This window comes from Vulpes vulpes, chromosome 11 (assembly GCF_048418805.1).
Source record: "Vulpes vulpes isolate BD-2025 chromosome 11, VulVul3, whole genome shotgun sequence".
In the NCBI taxonomy this organism is placed as follows: Eukaryota; Metazoa; Chordata; class Mammalia; order Carnivora; family Canidae; genus Vulpes; species Vulpes vulpes.
Window position 1 is genome coordinate 8,215,548 of NC_132790.1, and position 19,858 is coordinate 8,235,405.

Genomic DNA, 19,858 nt, shown 5'->3' on the forward strand with positions numbered 1-19,858 from the left:
TGAGTAGGAAGGATCTGGCATCTTCCCTAGAGGTTGTCCTTAGTAGAGTATTTACCCAGAAGACTCTCTAATCTTATTACAGAACTCTTATCCAGAGTTACCTTTGCAAAGGGGTGAAATGCTACAGTGGTGGATCTTTGGGGGATACTTGTGCACATGAGAGATGACCCCAGAGGCACAAAAATTTAGTTAGTAGCAAATAGGGGAGGAAATAACCTCTTCTCCCCACTTCTCTGTCATTCCCCATTGAGAAAGCCCACGATACCAAAGAGTAAGTCAGTGTTGGGGGCACCATCTCCAGGTGGGTGCTGGCATCCCTGTTTACCACAGGGGTGGAGGGGAAGAAACACAGGGAAGTGAGTCTGGCATAGGAATATGGGAAGAGGTGGCTCTTTGGGATACGTCCCCATCCTCCTGAATCCACAGCCGTCCCTGGACTCACCCTAGTACCCACTGCAATTATCTCTAAGCACACCCATTGAATAACAGGCACAAACCCTTTTTTGCCCTTTTGCCTTGAAAAGCTGCCTCAAGGCCAACTGGTCTCTCATATCCACGTGCAAGAGTCTGTCATTTGACAGCACTAACCTGCTACTGAGAACCATTCATGGGATGCTTACTGAAGTGGAAATGGCATTCAGGGAGGTTGGCTGCACAAACTAAAGATGCTTTTCTATCACCTAGCACCTGGGCCTGGGGCTTCTCTGGGTGCTGAGGGGGCAGTACCATATGTGGGGTAATGAGCTAGCTGACTACAGAGGCAGGCAGATCTGATTCCAGCCTCAGCTCCACCACTGGCCCTGGGCATGTGAACCTCTCTTTGGCTCAGTTTCCTCAGCCTATATGCAGTTGCTCATAGTACCTAGAGCTTAGGATGTTAGAGAGAATGCACACAGACTGCCTAGCATGGGGCCTGCCATCTATCCCTGAGCACAGAGGGCAGAAGGGGGCTCTGGCCACATCTCCCTATATCCTCATCTCCCCACTGGAGGCCTGCAGGCTCTGAGGTCAGGAGCCCTGTCATGTTCCTCTGTGTCTATTCACAACGTGCCTGGCACAGAGCAAGGCCACCAACAAGGACTTGCTGAACAGCACAGAATTGAAAATACCCAGGCTGAGCGGTAGACAACCTTGGAGGCTTGTAGGAGAGAAGAGAGGCGCCCGTGTTACTACCCAGAGAAATTACCATTCTGGTAACGTCGGGGCTGAAATAAAGAGCTGCTGACGGGCTTTCCAGGTTGGAATCTGACTTCTGAAGGTGGCAGGGAGTGCAGCGCGGGAGAGAGAGTTCTGATTTTTTTTTTTTCCTTGCAAAATTCATCACAGACACTCAGCCTAAGACACAGGGGAAAACAGAACTGTGTTTTGACTTCTAATTTATCTTCTTAATATCCACTTCCCCGTGTCCTGGACCAGAGCCAATGAGTCTCAAAGATCACATTTCACCAGCGACCTTGAAAGTGTGATTCAACATCTCTTTTTGCAGTAATAAGATCTTTTAACCAAAAGTGACCATTTTATGAGGCTGATACATTACAAAGGAGCCAATAGGCAAACTGAAGCTCAGGGTTATTAAGGCCCTGGGAGAAATCAATGTGCTCTGAAGTCAGCATCCAGCTGTGTCTCAAGCAATAGTGACCTGGGGTTCAGTAAAGGTGTTTGCCAGGGGCCGAGGCTGTGTCCAAAAGCTGCTCACCCACCAACTATGCACATGTCCATGGGTGAAGGAAAGGGCCCAAATCTTCCTCCCCTGCAGGGGTGGGGCTGTCAGAGGGGGATAGGGCAGGCTGCTGCTCAGGAGGGGCCACTTCACGGGGCTGAGACTAGCAGGGCACCTCTTAGTCCCCAGTTGTGGGTCCATCCAGGATCCAGAGGCTGAGCAGAGCTGAGAGTCGAAAGGGAAAGTAGGTTTCAGTGGCAAGGGAAGGGCCTCCAGATAGATGGGAGGATGCAAGCAGGGGTGAGAAGTTCAGGGATAGGAGAGCAGGGGGCTGGGTGGAGCACCGAGGGCAGTCAGGAAGGACAAGCCAGAGCGTAGGTAAGGCTGGCAGCTCTGCTTCCCGGGGGCGGGGGAAGAGGGTGTCAGGGTGGGCGCGGAGCAGAAGCATGATGCACAGGAAAGCCAGCTGTGTTTAAAGAGACAGAGCCGGGGATCCCCGGGTGGCTCAGTGGTTTAGCGCCTACCTTTGGCCCAGGTTGTGATCCTGGAGACCCGGGATTGAGTCCTACATGGGGCTCCCAGCATGGAGCCTGCTTCTCCCTCTGTCTGTGTCTCTGCCCCTCCCTCCCTCCCTCCCTCCCTCTCTCTCTTTCTCTCTCATGAATAAATAAAATCTTTAAAAAATAAATAAATAAAAATAAAGAACAGAGCCTGGCCAACAAAAGTGGAAGCCAGCAGTGCCATCTCTGAGGCCGGCTTCTCCAAAAGCCAGCTCTCTAGGCATCACGGAGTTTCCGGGACACTGATGAGGTGCCAGCACCTGCCACACATCTCCCAGACCGGGGACACTCAGGGAATGGAACAGTCCTGACAAGGTGCGCACAGTTCAAGGACACATGTTCCTTTGCTTCCCCAGCCCCATGATACAGAGATACTGGTGTTGCCCTTTCTCCTTTTGTACGCCCCAGCCCCCTGCAGCCAACCTGCACATCAGAGCTCTACGAGCCCATGCTTAGCATACACAGCCCCATCCCCCCTTCTACAGATGGGCAAACTGAGCCCAGAGGGGAACTGTACCCTGCCCGGTCACAGGGAGAGGATGCAGCGAGGCTGAGGCCAGACCCCAGGTCTCCTGACTTGTAATCCACCAATCTTTCTTCCGTGACGTGGAATTCAAAGGCAACTTTAATTCATGGTGCAATTTTATTCTATTTTTTATTATAAAATCAATGCTTGCTCATCATAACAAATTCAACTTAAATATGCATAAATAAAAATATGGAGAAGATGTACCCCCCCGCTCACCCACAAACCATCAGTAACCACTAGAACAGTTTGGAACGTCAGGGGTCAGGAGTCTATAGTCCCCTTTCAGGAGGCAGGAACAAGGACAGTGTCCTCAACACCACACACACACACCTCAGAGAACCCAATCTTCTCTACAACTGTCCTGCCAAGTGGTTGCTCAGCCTTAACAATCTTAACTTGTGTACCCCCAGGACTAAGAGAGATCATCGCCTCTGGAAGTATCCTGCCTACTGGTCCATGACTCTGATAATCAGAGAGGTCGTCTTTTAGCTGAACAGAAAACCTTGTCCACCTATAGCCCTAGTGCAGCCCTTTTGACAACCCCACACACACTGTTCCTCTGTTTAAGGGGGCCCTCAAGCATCTAAGAATAATAATGCCGGAAGGCCTCTAAGTCTTCTCCTCACAGGCCAACCATCACTGGTTCTGTCCGTGGTCACCTGCAGGATGTGGTCAGAACCACCTGTCATCGCAAACATCACCCGCCCACAGAAAACTGCAGGGTGACATGCACATCTCTTACTCCCTCATCCTGCAATGTTCCCCTTAAAACAAGGCAGTTGTCTCCACTGAAGACCCACGGGACCCACTGTAGGAGGACCCAGTGTCCCTAAATCCAAATGTAACGGCCTAACCACCCCGGAAGGAGGATTCGCTTGGACGGCTCGAGTTCTTTTGGAAAGTGAAGACCCGCCTTACCAGAGCGCCCCGCTGCATCACCCGGCCACACGCCACAGAGGGTCCCGCTCCACACACGAACTGCAGGCCCCACGGGCCACCCCTTAGCCTAACGTCAGCCAAACCTCACCCGGGAATACCTGGGAAGGGGGGCGCTGGCAGAGAGCCTGAGAGCTGGCACACAGCGGAGACTCCCTCACCAGGTGAGGTGCCCCCGGAAGGAAGGAGCACAAGGCTCCTTCTGGAACCCCTACAGACTTCACAATGTGGCCCTGGCCATGAGAATGACGGCGACAGCGCATTCTGGACAACGCGGAAACTCTTCCAGCGTGTAGATGTCCTCGCAGGTCGTGTGCTAGTGGTCGTACATCACACAGCGACCCAGCAGACATCCCTGGGGCCGAGGCCTGGTGCTGTGCACCCTCTGCCCACACCTCAGGCCATTGCCCAAGTCTGAGTAACTGTCTCCACGCTTCCCCACCGCGTGATCTTGGGTTAACATATAAGTGCTCAGCGTCAGCGAGTGGTCGCAGCAGGGACTTAAGCCGCAGTGGTTCTGCTGACCGGAAGCCACTCACTCACCTGTATCCTCAAAGCTGCCGACACTGGTTCTTCCTAATGACACTGTCCCTTATTAGGGATTTATTCAAGCATTCAAGCCAGCCGGGGCTCTGGGCCCTACCCGTTCATCGCCTCAGCTAATCCTCACAAGACTCCAGGAGGTGGCATTTGTGCCCACGGACAGGTGAGGACACTCTCAATTCCTGCCTGAGGCCGATGGAGAAAGCGCCCAACTTAAGCCTTTGTGGGGAGCTGTGAGGCGGGGACCAGTCTGCCGGGGCTGGGGCCGGTTAGGAAATAAGACTCAGGGGTGATTACAGGAACGCTCTGGGGTGAAGGGACAGGGCAGGGGCAGAAATAAAAACAGACACCGAGAGGAGAAGAGTGCGGGGAGGGACAGTGCACTGGGTTGGCCTCCAAATGACGCCCAGAACCCCGGGTGGGCTCAGCCCCTCCCCTTCCCGGGCCCCCTCCTGCCCCGAGCACAGGGTGGACTGTCACAGGAGGCACCAGGAGGCACAGGGTCCTTGGCACTCCTACAAAGCTGGTGCCTCCCTGGCCAGCACGCGGGCAGCCGCAGCCGCCTGTGAGCAAAGGCTTGGCTGGGGGCAGCTCCTCGGGGGCCCGAGCCCCGCCTGGACGGCCTCCTGGGGCAGGGCTGTCAGAGGGGAGGCCCTCCCTGAATGAATGCACGCTGAATGAATGAAGGACGGTAACGCGAGCGCTGTCCAAGGTAGCGGAGGGTGTACCTACGAGGGGGCTTCCTCTCCCCTTTCCAGAAACATCTTTGTGTCAACAATCAGGCACGTCCCCTTCGGGGGCAGACGCGGACTCGCAGACACCCGGACACCCGCCCATGGGCCTCATTCTTCCTCCCTGAGCCCAGGCACAGCCCCAGAAGATTCCAAGATACTGTGTGAAGCCAAGGGCAGGGCAGCTGCGCGCCCAAAGGTCACGGGCGCCGCTTGCTTTCCCGCTGCTGACAAGAGGGGCCTGGAAGCTCCCCGCCCCTGCGATCTGGCCACTCTGGGGTCCCCCGCCGCCCCTCCCTCACCTGCAGGTGGCACAGGCCCCTTGCTGCGGTCCTCAGGCAAAGAGGACTTTCCCCACCGGCTGCAGCGCTCCCGGGTGTCCCTGCCACCTCTCCTTCCCGCCCAAGGGCTCCATCCCCACCGCATGGAGCCTTCCTCAGGCCTCAAGCCTCCCCTTCCTCTTGACACTGGGTTTTCACCCCATGCTCTTCCTTCTGCGGGGCACCCCTCTCCCCTTGCACTCCTACCTCCTCTCCTGCCTGCACGGTTCAGCTCAGGGGAGCCTTATCTCCCCCTTCCCACCTGGGTCAGATCCCCCCTTCCTACTCTCCAATGGCACCCACATCCCTGGGTGTTCCCTTCCTGTGAGCTCCTCGGATTACTGCTGTCACCCGCACACATTCTAAACTCCGTAAGGGCAGGGGCCACAGCTCCTTATGTCCGCAGAGTCTAGCACGGTGCCTGAAGCATAGGAGGTATCTCAGAAAATACTGGCTGAAGGGATAAATGAATAGTTGCCCACCAACCCCAGAAACAGTCACTACAAGCAGTAATCCTTCAGGTGTTGTGGTTTTGTTTTTAAATCAAAGGTTTTTTTTAAAAAAATAAACAGGGGATCCCTGGGTGGCTCAGCGGTTTGGCGCCTGCCTTTGGCCCAGGGCGCGATCCTGGAGTCCCGGGATCGAGTCCCACGTCGGGCTCCCTGCATGGAGCCTGCTTCTCCCTCCTCCTGTGTCTCTGCCTCTCTCTCTCTCTCTCTCTCTCTATCATAAATAAATAAAATCTTTAAAAAATAAAAAAAAAATAAACAAATAAATCAAAGGTTTTCTTTCCCCTAATAAAAGCAGTAGCTACACCATAAAGAAAAATAGAAAGTGGAAAATACTCTCTTTCTCGATACCCCAAGTTGTTCACCAAACAGTAAAATCCTGAGGTGTCACTGCACAAAGTACCCAGCAGGCAAAGAGGACCCAACGACTTCCCTGGCTGTGATGTGGCCACTGGGAGGGGAATCACACAGGGGAGTTTGGGTTTTATTTTCCAGGAGAGACCTAGGACGTGTCCCTCCTCCTCACACTTCACATCCCTCGTCCCATAAAGCAGGTCTCCAGCATTGCTGCCTCTGGAAAAGCTAAGCGTTCACGGGCCAAATGGAAAGAGAAGCTCCTGATACAATAATCTACGTGAGCTTCACACTTTCACAAGTGAGATCTGACTTCAAAAAACACCTTAAGTCACAAATTCCCCCCTTTAAACACAACTAATAATATGGAGCAAAACAGCTCTGAGGTCAATACATTTTAAATTTAAAACAAGCAAATTGCTACTGGGAGAGAAAAATAACCAGACATGTAGGGGAGAGTAAAAGGAAGACAATCAAAATGCAAAAGCCGCCGATAGTGGCCCCAATCACATTGTCTTCTTTCTCAGGTTTGTCTACAAAGGGTACTTTTCATTTCAAGGAGGAGGAATAAATTTTAACCTGACAGCTGATATGATTCCCACTGTAAAATTAAAACACATTTTGTCGATTTTTTTTTCCAAAAAAAAATATTTTATTGACACATATAATTTCACGCTGCAGACATAGCTCCTATTTTACAAGCCCTGTAAACAGACAAAGGGATCCACACCCTCCCTCTAAATCAACGGAGCACAGCGAGTGGAGTGGGGCAGAAATGTTTTAAAGACACAGATCAGCCCAACTGAGTTAAGGGTGAATGTGGAAAACAGGAGCTTCTAGGGCAAGCCAACAGACTGGAGAAGCGTCTCGAGGTCCAAGGGGGGACTGGGCACCATGGGGGGATGGACATACAGGCCTGTCTGGCCCCTTCAGCCAATGCCTGCTGGACAGCTGCCTGAGAAACTTGGGGCTCACCGTCTCATTGTGGCCTTCCCTCAGCAGGGCGCACGGGGCAAAACCAAAATAGTGCAACCCCCACCTGATCAACCCCCAAGGCCCTTTGCAAAGAAGACAGAAGGATGGACACTCTGGGAAAGGGGGACGAAGGACCTCAGGCTGCAGAGTTTAGCTCATACTATGCACAGATCCTCTCCCTGTACAGGGACAGCGTATCTCAACACGACCCCACGTGCAAACATGCTCAGTGACGTCCGTGTGGCTTGCTGGCCTGTCTGGTGGAGAGACCAGTGCAGAGCCCAGTCTCTGAGCTGGCGCTCACTGGGAATCTGGGCTGGCCATTAAACCCCTTAGCGACCCAGTTTCATCAGCTGCAAGCTGCAAGTGGGACGTACTGCATAAAGCGGTTGTTACACCCTTGTGCCAGGCACTGTGCTTGCCTTTACTGCCCGCTGACATCCAAATCCTCACGACAGCCCCAACAAGGTAGGAACTCTGTGGGTTTTAAGCAGGGCTTCCAAGTATTTTCCTCTCCTAGCAAAAGGTGGAATCCAATTCCCACCACCACCACCACCGCCACCACCACCACCACCCCTCCTTGTACAGGCCAGACTTCTTCTAATGAATAGACTGTAGACTCCCTTCTGATGAATAGAATGTAGCAGACATGATGTGGGGTGAATTCCGAGGTAGGCCACTAAAGGCAGTCCATCTGCTGTCTACCACCCCCACCCCCACCCCGAGTCTTTGGGCTCCAGTCACCATGTGGCGAGGTAGCTCAGGCCACACAGAGGCCACAAGGAGGCCCAGCTAGACCCCTAGCTCACAGCCACCACCAACTACCTGATATATGAGTGAGCGAATGAACCTTTGGATGATCCCAGCTTCCATCCCAGCTGATGCTGACTGGAGCAAAAAAGACTATCCCGCCAAATGTGGCCCAAATCACAGATTGTGAGCAAGATAAAGGCTGTCATTGCTCTAAATCGTCGTTGGGATGGTTCTTTACATAGCAACAGATTCCCGGAACAAATTATTACACCCATTTTACAGATGGGAAGGCTGAGGCTTAGAGAGATGCCCCTGCCTCACACAGCCAGCAATTGGCACTTTCAGGACTTGAACCCAGCTGGCCAATTTATGTCCATATATCCACGACACAGGGCCTTCTCGGCCTGCTTCTCCGTCATCCAGTCATAGGCTTAACCAGAGAGAGTCTGATCAATTCTCAGTTTTCAGAAAACACTAACCTGGACTCTCCATTCCCTGGGCATTCTGGTCACGACTTTAATGCGCTCCCTCCTTTGCCATCATTTGTTAATCATTACTGCATTTCTAGCTTTATTTAAATATCGTTTTCTTCCAGGAGAGCAACTTTAAAATAAATACAGATTCAGGAGACCTGGTTAAGCTGCTGTGGGCTAAGCTTCAGGGGGTGGGGAGGGTGTTAGGAAAGAACGAACATTTTATTAGCACCTCTGTGTGCACAGCACTGGGCTAAGTAGCTGTCCTTCATTACCCTAAATTCATAAAATAGATTAAAAAGTTACAGTTAAGACTGAACTCCAGAGGTAGTTTCAACACACATATAAACCCCCCTTCTGTACCCGTCCCTGCTCCTCCCCCACTGCCCCGAGCCCCACTGATAGGTGTTAAAATCCCCATTACTCTCTTACTGTGATGCCATTAGCAACACCCAAATTCAAAATCATCACCCACTGTTTCTGCTACTTATCTTTTTTAAAGATTTTATTTATTTATTCATGAGAGACACAGAGAGAGAGAGAGAGGCAGAGACACAGGCAGAGGGAGAAGCAGGCTCCATGCACCGGGAGCCCGATGTGGGATTCGATCCCGGGTCTCCAGGATCACACCCTGGGCCAAAGGCAGCACTAAACTGCTGCACCACCCGGGCTGCCCTGTTTCTGCTACCTAAGGCACAGGACTCTTTCCAGGACGCTTGTTAACAGTGAATATCTTGCTCACTCCTGTGTCCTCCTCACATTCAAGGGGGTCCTCCTTAATGTCTATCACAAATAAGGCTTAAAGTACCTGAGGTCCTCTGAAGCTCAGAGCATCCAAACTCACTGAAGGTTTGACTCAAGGGTGATGAGGAAGTCATGGACAGGACGATTCTTCTGGCAAAGGTGAGTGAACAGGACAGGTAGAAACCAGGCTGAGGGGACACCTGGGCGGCCCAGTGGTTGAGCATCTGCCTTTGGCTCAGGGCGTGATCCTGGTCCCAGGATCCAGTCCCACGTCGGTCTCCCTGCATGGAGCCTGCTTCTCCCTCTGCCTGTGTCTCTGCCTCTCTCTCTCTCTCTCACTGTCTGCCTCATGCATAAATAAATAAAATCTTAAAACAAAAGAAACCAGGCTGAGGACTTTGGGAACAGGTGAAATGCAACCAGGAAGGAAGAGAGGTGAAACGTGGGAAAGGAACCAACTCAGTGCTGGGCGCAAGGTGGCGGGAACAGGCCAGAAGGGGCATGGGTGGGGGGGCTCTGATGGGTAAAGGGGTGATAGACGGGGGTGCCTCCTTGGAGGCAAGCGTAGTTAAGACGGGAGGTGAGGTTTCATCCGAAAGGAGGCAGAGTGGGGCACTGAGCACCAGAAGACAAAGGCCACGGAGAACCTGGTAAAATGCCGGACCTACCACTCACTTGGGCGTGGGAGGCCTGGGGACAAGTTACTTAGTCCCCCCACCTCCCAGCTTCTTCATCCTTAAAGCGGGAGTGAGACCAGAGTATCTCTCATGTGTTGAGTCCCTGGAAGGGTCAATGTTATTAATTTATTCATAGGATGGATTAGGAACCACACACAGAGCCTGTCACTTACTGCACCATAAATAGTTGCTGTTCTCAAACCCACCGCACTCACTCCCACCTCGGCACTTCTTGTCCCTGCTGCTCCTTTGCCCCCAAAATCTTCTGGCTCCGGAGCAGGAGGGTCTACTGGGAGGTCCAGTCCCTGGAGGGGCCTTCCCTCACCACATCCTGGCGCCCCCTGCCAAGCTCTCACCGGCTTTACTTTCCTCAGGGCAGGCAAACCAGAGGCCTCACTCATTTGTTCCCGGTTATGAGACAGGCCATCAACCCCGCGTCTCCCCTCTCTGACCATCTGGTCTGATGTTTCCTTTCCAGCCCCCACTGGACTGAAACTTTATGATTTATTTCTTTATTTTACTTGTTTATTAGATCAGGGCTTCATCTATTGTAGTAGCCCTGAACCCCCAGGACTAGCACATAGTAGGTGTTCAGTAAATGCCTGCAGAAGGGTGGGATTCATACTGATTACCGTTTGGCAGGCAGGGAAGCGGGATGGGGGCATTCAGGGCAGCTCGGAGAGTCCTCCACCAAAGATGGAAAGCGGAGGCAGAAAGCTGTGGGTCGGGGACCAGCCATCATTAGGGGCCACAGAGGGGTTGAGGGAAAGTCAGGAGAGCCAAAGCAGAATCACTGCAGCTTCAGGCTGCTGGGACCCACACAGCGGGGCCCAGGGGAAACAGAGAGCCACAGGGAGGACTCTGGAACGGGCCCCAAGCCCCGGAAGATTATCGTTTAATTGGGCTCCATATGTAAACTGTCCTCCAAATTTATGAGCCTGCACAAACAATTGTTTCCTGGAATGTTTGTACAAATGGTGCAGATTACAAAATTCTGGCCGAAGGATAAAAATATCACATGTGGCCAGGGACACAGAGCAGCCTGGGCCACTGAAGAGAAGATGGGGTCCTACCTTGGCCTGCAGGCCACAGTTTACCTGGTCTGACCAGCTCCCAGGTCAGAGGTGCTGTAGGAACACGGCCAGTCCCCCCACTGCTTCCAGCTTAGGCCTATGGGCTGGGCTGAAGGCTTCCCGGGAACTTCCAGAGGCTTAGGCCACCTGCCTCACCCCCAGAAGCTCAGATGAGATGTTTGGGAAGAGCAAAGCTTTGAAAACAGTAAAGACTAAGTACTCGGGAATCCTTACACATTTTAAAGCAACTACTGTGTGCCCTGCGTTGTGTTGGCTCCTTCACGTCCATCATGGCATTTGACCCTCACAACTGCTCCGTGAGATGCCTTGTCCTTGGTTCTTCATGATCCGCATGAGGAACCTGAGACTCAGGGAGGAAAGTGGATCTGTTCAGCATCACAAAGCTGGTGTATGCGGGAGCGAGACTCAAATCCAGACATCCTGAGCCCAGACTCTCTGCCCTTTCTGCTATGCTGCAGCAGCCTCTGAAACGGAAGACACTTTGCAAAAGCACACGGTGCTGCCGAGATGCTAGTCCGTGTGTGCAGGTGCGTGGGGGATGTATCCAGTTCCCCAGCTCCATAGGACCAAAGACCCCGTCTTAATAACTCCTCCCTCTCTCTGGGGCCGAGAGCCCTGCCTCGTGCGCGGTAGCTATCTACCCAATGTCGGTGGAAGCGGCTGGCCGTAGGTTGACCTGTTACCGAATGGGATGGACGGCAGGCCACGTCACTGTTCAACCTCTACCTGCCTGTAGATGAACACGTTTGTGAGACTTGCTCCCACTCATTGAGAAAGAAAGCTGGTGGGCTCTGTGGCACGCGCTGCCAAAAATGAGCCCGACTCACAATGGACAACTGAGGGCAGAGTAAAGAGAGCATCGCTCCAGGGTCAAAAGGGCCTGGATTCAAATGCCGGCATCCCTGGTATGACTTCAGATAGGGCATTTAACTGTTCTGAACCTTGGCTTCCTCACCTCCAAATGGGGATAATGCCACCTGCCTTGTGCGATTGTTGTAGATAATGTAGGTAAAGTCTGCAACACAGTCTAGGTGTTTGCTACACCGTAGCTATTATGAATTTTAGGAATGATACCAATGACAGAGCCAGATTTCGCGGGCTTTGTTTTGTGCAGCGTGCCCACACTGTTAATGCTTATCTTATGATCAATCACTACAAACACAGCCATTCTCCAAATCCACCCAAATCCACCACCACCACCACCACCCACTCTCCCTCAGACTTCCTCCCAGCAGCAAAGCCTCCTCTCATCTATAATTCAATCTTTCTGTACAGATTACATTACAGGACGTTTAGAAAAACAGATTCTCAGATGGAATATATATTACATGGGTGTTTTTAATACCCAGCAATTAAAATCCTCAAAACGAGAAAAAGGATCAGCGGGCAAGCTTTCAACATCTCCAGTGAGGCTCGACCTCGAAGAAGCCAGACTTGGGACATCGGATGTTAAAGCTGGTTTTTCTGGGATTGGGAACAGCTGGAGAAAGCCATCGCCTTGCAAGGTCTGTCAGAGATGAGCGATGTGCTTGCAAGGGGAGTCACACATGTCCTATTATCCTGAGAAACTCCAACATGCAATTTATAATCTGCTGCCCTATAAAGTATTCCAAAACAAAGATTTACACATTGTTCTAAAATCCTGTAACTCCCTTTCCTTCCATTCCAAAGTGTGAGGTTTCTAGCACCGCGATCTCAAGGTCCCACCTTCTGGAAGGCTGGCCTTGCCTTCTTTTTTTTTTTTTTTTTTTTTTAGAATTCATCTTAGATTTATTATTATTTTTTTTAATGATAGTCTCACAGAGAGAGAGAGAAAGAGGCAGAGACACAGGCAGAGGGAGAAGCAGGCTCCATGCACCAGGAGCCCGACATGGGATTCGATCCCGGGTCTCCAGGATTGCACCCTGGGCCAAAGGCAGGCGCCAAACCACTGTGCCACCCAGGGATCCCCTGGCCTTGCCTTCTATCACTATTTTTTTCATGCCCATCATCTGCATTCAAATCACCTGAGGCTGGGATGTCTGGGTGGCTCAGTGGTTGAGCATCTGTCTGCCTTCGACTCAGGGCGTGACCCCGGGGTCCCGGGATCAAGTTCCGCATCGGGCTCCCTGCACGGAGCCTGCTTCTCCCTCTGCCTGTGTCTCTGCTTCTCTCTCTCTGTGCTCTCATGAATAAGTAAAATCTTAAAAAAAAAAAAAAAAAAAGAATGGCGCTCTTAAGGGAGGCCTGAAAATTAAAGAACTCTAAGTCAAATTACAGCAAAGAGCAAGATTTAAAGAAAATCGATGACTTGTCCACAGTCATTACTCTGAACCAGATTCCACCAGTTTCACTGACATTAGAAAGTCCCCTGTCCTCTATTCACAGTGTCTAGGACTCTCTGGGTCAGGTGTCCTAAAGTCCACCCTTCCCTGGACAGCCAGGGCCCCTGTGCTTCATGCCACTTGGCAGCCTCACTCAATAGCCAGTACCTACCCAGTCCTGCCCTGGCACTTCAACAGAGGAAGAAAATACCTTTCTGTTCCACTTGGTTGGCAAAACTGGGAAGAGAAAGAAAATGTGCCATGGAGGAAAAGATGAGTGAGGCTTGGCAGCTTCTCTGCTTCACCCCCCATGTCCCACCTCACAGTCTGTGCTCCTACCTCAGCCACAGGAAGTTTCTTCAATGTTCTATGCTTCTCCATCCCCAGGCCGCCCCACCTGCTGTTCCTCCTCCTGGAAATGCCTTTCCACCCTGAGAACTCCCTTTCTTTATGCAGCCTGGTGCTGGTGGCCTCACCCAGCCTTAGGCTGAGCTCAGGGAAGCTCTTGGTACCCTGGGTCTCAGCCTGCGCCTTCCCCATTGCTACTCCTCCTTCCAGTTCAGCAGGAAGTCTGCTTGAGATTCTCTCTCTCCCATTCCCTCTGCCCTTCCCCTACCTCTCTAAAAAAATAAATAAATAAAAGCTGGGTCATCCCAATCTTGAACTTTGTAATACAGGTTCTGCACTGTCTCCTGCTGTCTCTGAGAATCTGTTCAAGCACATCTTGGGTCTCTATTGAGGTTCAGATTCAACATGCATTCCTGGAGCATCCATCACATGGTGGGATTTTTTTTCACAGGATCCATTAAATCAACCATATGAGATAGGCAGTATTATACTCACTCCACCCAGGAGAAAACAGAGGCTCAGATAATTAAGATGACTCACCCAAGATCACGTAGCTAAGACTGTGCAGGGCCATGCTTCAGCCCACATCCCTAACTTCAGAGCTCTTCTCATTATAAATTTATATCACCTTCTCATATCAGAGCTGTTCCTTCTATGTCACCCCACAGCGCCCAGCTCAACGCTGGGAACAAAAGAAATTTTATTGAGTGGGTTTAACTTTTGCCTTGGATCCAGGCTTTTGGGCAAGTAAATAAAGCCCTGCCAACTTATGGCTTAAGACTGTATCAATCTAAGATAATTTTCTTAGATTGAGAGGTCAAAATGCAGCTATATTTAAGAAGAGACTTGGCGGGAAGAGGGGGAGCATGAACAGACGGAACAATATCATCATTAATACCACGCACTCCCATGCACTTCTTTTCAAAACATTTAAACGTGTAGGCAAAGGGCAAGAAGGTAAAAATTGTCTGTTTCCTGAGGAAGCCAGGCCCAAGTGTGAAAAAATGACATGCAGACAAAGACGCCTGGAGACTCTTATTTTTGGTACAAAAAAAACATTTCTTTTCAGTTATTAGATTAATTTTGAAATTGCTTATACACTAATACATGTATCTGGGAATCAAGAAAATATGGGTAATAACACTAGCTATGTGGTGGCTGACTTAACGAGGCTTCACTTTGCAAAGTATCTATATATGGTCCTTGAAGACATGAACTCTGTTTCATCCATCATGAACTCCACGCAATCGTCGTATCAGTGCATGAATAAATAAACATATTTATCCAGAAACTACCTTATCACATGAGTCAAATTATTTTGAACAGAATATATATGAACGAAAATTTAAATTGATTCCAAACAGCAATGAACTGAGATCTTAGCTGCACTGTAACCATACCAACTTTGGGAATCATCATACTTTTTTTGTTTTTTTAAGCCATTCTAACGGGTATGAAATCGTATTTCATTGTGGCTTTAAATTGCATTTTCCTGTTTCCTAATGCTGAGGAACTCCTTTTATGTGCTTATTAGTCATTCCTGTATGTTTTTCTCGGAAGTGCTTATTCAAGTTCTTACCCCCTTTTTATTGAGTTGCCTTTTTATTGTCAATTTGTAGGAAATCTTTATATATACCAGATGGGAGTCCTTTTGCCAGATGTAGGCATTGAAAATATTTTCTCCCAATCTGTGGTTCACTTATTTCTGCAAAAGCGTGTTTTTGACAAGCTTGAAACACACTTCTATATATCCATCGGTCCCCGGCTCAGGGCAGAGGGGGGTGGGGTTGGGGGGTGTAAGAAAGCCAGTGGTGAGTGTGTATCAAGCCCAGGGAAGGCTGCTGCACCACGTGCTTCCGAGCCAGATGCCTTGTTATATTAAGGCTGGGAGTTTCCATTCTTCATCTTGCGGCCCTTAGTCTGTCCAAAGGAGCTCATGTCCACTGGGTACCTGGAGAGTGTCTCAGGGTACACAGACATGAGGGTCAAGGACAAGGTTTACACCAGCAGCAGCACTTTCTGGGTGAAGGGAGGAGTAGAAAGTTCCATGTGCGCATGTGTCCCACATGCACATGATACCCATGATATTAGACAGCCAACCACCAGCACCCAACTAAACCACAAATGACAGCAATACAACCCCATTCTAGATATTTCCAGAGATACCCTGTGTCAATTCACATTTGTTTTTGTCTCTCACATAGTCCAAGAACAGTCACACACGGTGATAAGGCCTGTCATGGCTAATGCAGACAAGGCCAAAAAAAAAAGAGTTTTTATAACTTAGTTTTTTTTTCTTTTTATCAAAATAATGCCTCTGTAGAATAGGAAACCTAGAAAGTACAAATAAGCAAAGGAGAGAAAAAAACTCAAAGCTCACAACCGCACTCCCCAAAGATTAACTCTTTAATATTTTAGGGTATAAACTTTTAGTCTCTTCTTTTGTATATATGTATCTATGCTTTGGTTTTTGTTTTTGAAAAATGGGTTCATGGAATATACACTATTTTGTAATCTGGTTGCTCCACATTCTTACTGTGAATATTTTTTCATATTATTGCATGTCCTTCTATTCCATAATGTTTAATGGCTGGGTGGTTCTCAATTGAATAGATGCGCCACAGTTTAACCAATTTCCTACTGCTGAAAATTTAGCTTGCTTCCAATTTTTCACTTAAATGCAACACTGAGATAAACACTTTAATAGCTAAATCTTTGAGCATCCAAGATTATTTTCTTAGAATAAATTCCTGGAAGTAGAATTGCTTGGTTAATAGCCATGCAAACATTTTGGGTTTTAACACATATTGGACAACTGCTGTTTTACTAAAGGGAAAAATCTTTAACATTTATGAAGCTAGTATGCACCGGGTGCATCGTGCTAGAGGCTTTAGCTGCATTATGTCTCTCTCACAACAACCCAGCTGAGGCACAGGGCTGCTGAGGCACAAGCCGGGATCAGAACTCACTTGTGTCCCACCTAAAGCCTGTGCTGTTTCGAAACCCCACTCTCTCGGCCTCTATTTAATGTGGTACACAAGTGGGCTAAGGCCCTTCTGAGGACACTTGGGTGGCTTAGCAGTTGGGCATCTGCCTTTGGCTCAGGGCTTGATCCTGGAGTCCTGGGATCCCACATCGGGCTCCCTGCATGGAGCTTGCTTCTCCCTCTGCCTATGTCTCTATCTCTCTTTCTGTGTGTCTCTCATGAATAAATAAATAAAATCTAAAAAAAAAAAAAAAAAGGCCCTTCTTAAGGGCTTTTATAAAAGCTCTATGCTATTGGTGGAGGAGAAGCTGACCGCTGTAATAGTATATCTCAGTGACTTAACCCAATAGAGATGGCCCCATGTTTTCATCATAAGGCCAGCAAGGTGGGCAGGGGGTAGGTCATGGCAGGAGGTATTCCATGCAGTCATTCAGGCTCCCAGGCTCCTACCACCTGTGACTCTCCTTTAAGTCTTCTAGGATCACGGACGGGAGGATTATTTTGGGCTGGGAGCAAGTATGTGGTACGCATCCCTTCTGCTCCTATTCTGTTGGCTCCCATTCATTGGCATGGCCCCACTTCCCTGCAAAGGAGGCAGGGACGTGCAATGGGGCTGTGAGCCCAGAAAGAAAACACAGATACGACCAGGCTCTAACAGGATCTGCCACTGTGTTGACGGCAACTGGCTGTTCTTACTAACCCCCAGTTAATTGGCAAATCCACAAATCCCTCCCTCAGCCTAATAAAGACGTTCAGTGGACTCCCAAGCTGTGTGCTTTGGGGGCGTGGGGAGCTGATAACAGTAACAGAAGCTAACGGTTATGTAGTGTGCTCTGTATACAAGGGAGTATCCTAAATGGGTGAGCACTCAAACTTTGGAGTCAGCCTACCTGGGTTCGAAATCTGGCTGTTAACCTACTAGCTGTGTGGCCTTGGGCAAGCTCCTTAACCCTGGCTTCAGGTTCCTCATCTGGAAAATGGGGCGAATAATGGTACCCATATCCCAGGTGGTTGTAAGGATTAAATGTGCCATATCTTTAAAGTACTTGGGACGGGGGCACCTGTGGCTCAGTGGTTGAGCGTCTGCCTTCAGCTCAGGTTGTGATCCTGGAGACTCGGGATCGAGTCCCACATCAGGCTCCCTACATGGAGACTGCTTCTCCCTCTGCCTGTTATTAGGGATAACATAAGAGATGCCTATTTATTTATGAATAAATAAATAAAATCTTTAAAAATAATCATAATAAAGTACTTGGCACAAGGGCTGGCACAGATCAAACCTCATCTGAAATTTAGCTACCGTGGCTGGGATGCCGTGCCAGGCGTCGCGCTAAGTGCTCTGAAGTTATCAGACTTCTCTGGGCCACGGTGGTCTCCTCTATAAAGTGGGAGCGATCATTTCTTGCCACTGGGCTCCTGTTGCAACATAGTGAAGTCATTCACGTACAGCACAGCCCAGCATCTGGCCAGAGGGGGCCGCTCGGTGGACGGCAGGCCTGCTTGATGTCCCCCACATGTTCCGATTCATCGGGGGTGGCACAGTCGCCTCACCCACCCTGTGTTGCCGCCGAAGGTCACTGCCCACAATTCCAGGCTCTCATTCACTATTGGCCGAGGGGAAAAGAATTCTATAACCAAAGCCATCTCCTGCACTCAGCCCCTGTCCCATTGTACACGGCGAGCATGGTGCTGCAAGCACATTATTCCACTCCTGAGGACGCCGTGCCCTTCCCCCTCGGGCTCCTATTCAGCTTAGATTAAAAAGGCACTGCCTTTCCCAGCTGCCTTTCTGAAATATTCATCCTGCACACAGAATTCCAGTGCACAAGGCAGCCCCTTCAGGAGCCTGGGGACTTCTTTTTCCAGCAGCGTGCCCACCAGGAGGCCAGGCGGTGACGGGCCCACTGAGCAGCCTGTGGACTAGTCCTGGCCACCACCCAGCTGGCGCGGGACATGCTGCCCACACCAGCCTTCATCCTCCTAGGTCCTGCTTGGTGGCCTCACAGCTCCGCTCTGCCCTTAGACGCCCAGACAGGGCCTCTCTAAAAGGAACCTCATAAGTTCTGTGTCCTGGTCACCTTCCTAGATCTCCTACCTCCCTCTCTGTCTCTCCCCCCACCCAACCCCTATTTGGGCAGACATCCTAGATAAGCATATCTCTTTGGCCCCAAAGAGCCAAATGACCAATAACCGTCCATCTGCCCTGATGTTATATTTGGTTCACTCATGCCCGGGATGTCCTCTCTCTCTCCCCATCCCAGCTCCCGGGACACCAGCGTGCGTCAGAGCCTCAGACTGCCAACACTCTCATTCAATATCCTCTCCCCAGCCCCAGTCCCATTTTCCCTGGACAGTTTGTTTGGTGGCCCTGAGCCACCTTGTCCCTCAAAAGACTCAGGGCCTCCCTATCTCCCATGAACTGCTCCACATGCTTGTCGGTAGAATGCCAGTGCACAGTTTTGCAAGTCCACTGATGCCTGAACTGTATTTAAATTCATCTGTTCATGCCTTAAACTTATGAGTAAGGAAAATAACGATTCGGGGTGACGCCCGAATCCTCACTGCTAATGTGAGACGAATTTTTGAACGGGTAAAGGTCGCCCCTAAGGTGACCCGCCTACTTTGTGGGATGCCTGGGAGCCACGATCTGCCCGGATTTAAAAAAAAAAAAATTCATCCATTCACTCAAATATTTAAAGAGTTAAAAAAAAAATCTTTTAATTAATCATTTAAGGAATGCCTATGTCCAGTCACTGTGCTAGGTGCCAGGAGTACCAGGTCTAATAGGTCATATTCCTGCCTCCACCAAGCTCCCAGTCCAGTGGTGGAGAGAGACCAGGAAATAGATAATGAAGGGATAGCCCGACGGCTGTGAGGATGAGGACATGCTCAGACAGGAGAAATGCCCCAGCTTACAGGGTCAGCAACGGCTTCCCAGATGAGGCTATCCCTAGCTGAGTCTTAAACGAAGAGGAGAATCAGGCCCACAGGGGAGCTGGGGCAGCCTTCCAGGCAGCCAAGAGAGCAAGGGTGTAGGCAAAGAGGCAGGAAACAGCAAGGAACCATTACAACCCAGTTTGAACCACTAGATGGAGAGGTGTAGGAATTGGGGCTGCAGAGGGGTGAGCCTAGGTTGTGGTTACAGGGAGGGCCCACTCAGCCAATTTGCCCTGACTTTCCTTTTTCAGCACTAAGAGTCCCACATCCTAGGAATCCCATCCCACCCACCTCCCCCCGCCCCAGTGTCAAGCAAAGTGGGGCAGCTAGTCACCCTCATCGAAGAGCTCTTTGTTGAGTTGAAGGGCTTGGACATTTTGTAGAGGTGACCAGGAGCCCACGGAGGATCACAAGCAGGCAAGACAC

General features: G+C 50.2%; 1 non-coding gene across 1 annotated transcript; it reads left to right on the forward strand.

The window, feature by feature from the left end:
• The first annotated feature begins 18,999 nt into the window (after nucleotides 1-18,999).
• Nucleotides 19,000-19,149, forward strand: LOC112911577 (U12 minor spliceosomal RNA). The gene has a single exon (XR_003233391.1). It is a non-coding gene; the product is annotated as a U12 minor spliceosomal RNA (small nuclear RNA).
• Nucleotides 19,150-19,858: the final 709 nt, after the last annotated feature.